The following is a 2,700-nucleotide window of genomic DNA, read 5'->3' as shown; positions in this document are numbered from 1 at the left end:
GAATGACAACTAGGAATTGTAATGTTCTGGATTCTTGTCTCTCGAAGAGTCCTATAATAGCCACACCCATGGCCTCCATCAAGTGCCTTGGTGTGTTCACAGGCTGGTGTAGATGGCAAGTCATTGGGCTCGCCCTTTTCTTCTTGACACCAGAAAATAGGGAGCACCACTGTTATGCTGACAACCAGCAAGAAGCAGAATACCCCTTTTCCACTTTACCACTTCTCCACCTTTATCACTTTGGGCTGTGTCGAGACAAACCATGCCACGCCGATTTCTCTCTTGTAAGACGTGCAGTGCCATGCTGCACCAGAAATGGACCAGCCGCCCGCCCCCAAGCGGGTAGGAGCTACATCTCGCTGACTGCAGCCAACCCCCAATGAACCCCCTTCTCCCCCTGAGACAAAAATGAGTGTTGTGAGACTTACTAACCTCTGTCTGCAGGAGTACAGAGAGTAAGGCATTTTTAAAAGTCTCTGTGTGTTCAGCTCTCAGTACTTTTGTAGCTTCTAACTGAATCTCTGTGATTTGGAGTTTACTTTCTCTCCTCCGTCCTTTTTAGATATCTGCTTTATTTTACTGTTTCATGTTCAACTTTCAGCTGTGTGGAGTCAGGTAAAGTTACTGCTGATGAAAACCCATCATTTCCTTATTTTGCTTCTTCACAATAAAAGCTTTTACATAGCAAATTAACAAGGGACTTTAATTGTAAAGAATCTATAGGAAATGAGATGTGTGACTATCACCAAATCAGCAGTACTTGTTTGCAGGTTTTCTTAAAACAAGTCTACTAATACCACAGGGACACAGAGTAAAATCAGAAACAGCCACAGTGAGATGATGATGAGCTGCAGACAACAGGCTCTAACTGCACCTCTGCAAACAGCACACCTCCAACAGGTGAAATTCTCTTACTTGCCCAATGACTTTATCTATGGATCAACCCACTGCTTTTAAATGTAGTTATTAAAGATAAGCCTATTATCAGTTTAAGACACACCTTGAAGCCGGTAGTCCTGTTGTAATGGAGATGCAAATCCCTGCTGTGCGTGGCTGATGTGCTGAGTCAAACCATACCAAGCCAAGCCAGCACATGAGTATGGAAAAAGGGTAAAATGAGAGTGCCAAGGCTGAGATGACATCATCTTGGAGCACCGGATTCACAAGTGTCAGACTCTTGTCCTATTTTAAGCTTTTCAGTTGGTTTCTTCACTGGGTTTGAGACAAATGTACCTAAATGTAGGAACCCCTTTACAGCCAAGCCTTAGCTGTTGAAATGAAGAGTTGGCATTTGTCTGAAACTACTCCATCCAGTTGCTTATAGGGTTGTTGTAGAAGAGGGGTCGTCTTGTGGATCTGCAATCTTCTTGCAATGACTGGCATGTACCCATGTAGCAATCTCTATGATCACTACTGATTCCAAGGTTAGGAGCACTTGGTGCGGTCTGCTCCATCTGGGAGATCTCCAACCCTTCCTCCTGAAGTCCTTTAACACAATCCAGTTACCTGGCTTCAAGCTGTATCATTGGCCTTCAACATCCTGTGGTAAGGCATATTTTACCTGTCTGTGAAAATCACAAACCATAGTAGGTTTACATTCATTCATTCCTTCATTCATTATCCGTAACTGCTTATCCTGATAAGGGTTGCGGTTGCAGCTGACATTGGGTGAGAGGCAGGGTACACCCTGGACAGGTTGCCAGACAATCGCATGGCTAACACATAGAGACAGACAACCATTCACACTCACATTCACACCTATGGCCAACCTAGAGTCACCAATTAACCTGACATGTATGTCTTTGGACTGTGGGAGGAAGTCGGAGAACCCGGAGAAAACCCACACTGTCACAGGGAAGAACATGCACACTGCACACAGAAGGGCTCCCCCACAGGTATGAACCAGGAACCTAAGTCCACATCTACTTCGAATCCTACCTCTCATATCAGGGTCCGACGTTAAGGTTTTTTCCTGTGTGGTGCATATTTTTGCTCATGACTTATATCTTACGTCAGCAGAGACGTTCAGCCAATGGAGGCAGCAGCACATAAAAAAGCAGCACACTGCAACTGGCCTCTCCAAGGATAGAAACAAGAGAGGAAATACACGATTACAGGCCTGGAAATAAAGGGATAGTGCACCCAAAAATGAAAATTCAGCCATTATCTACTCACCCATATGCTGACGGAGGCCCTGGTGAAGTTTTAGAGAACTCACATCCCTTGCGGAGATCGGCGGGGGGAACGGATAGCACACCTAATGGCTGACGGCGCCCCAGACTAACGTCCAAGAACACAAAATTGAATCCACAAAGTATCTCCATACTGCTCATCCATAGTGATCCAAGTGTGCTGCAGCCCCAACATAAAAAGTTGTTTCGAAAAACGTCATATGAACTCTGTTTTTAGCCTCACTGTAGCCTGTAGTCTGACTGCTTCTCTGTGCTCTGCGCTCACGTGTGCGCGCCTGCGCAAGACCAGTGAAAGCATGAGCTTTGCTTACCCGTGTTTACATCACGTGACAAGTGCACCGCAGGGGGAGACAACAGTAACCACAGTAGCTAAAAGATAATTTGCACTACGGTCTTTTAGCAAAGGACAGCCCAACATGTCTGAAGACTTTGAAATTGAGGAGGAACAGCATTTCTTTGTTGAGCCGTATTTGTTTGAGCCCGAGTATATGGACGGAACTCAGGCTAC

The sequence above is a fragment of the Epinephelus moara genome, chromosome 2 (assembly GCF_006386435.1).
Source record: "Epinephelus moara isolate mb chromosome 2, YSFRI_EMoa_1.0, whole genome shotgun sequence".
Taxonomy (NCBI): domain Eukaryota; kingdom Metazoa; phylum Chordata; class Actinopteri; order Perciformes; family Serranidae; genus Epinephelus; species Epinephelus moara.
The sequence above is the reverse complement of the archived record's forward strand: the minus strand, read 5'-3'. Positions refer to the sequence as shown.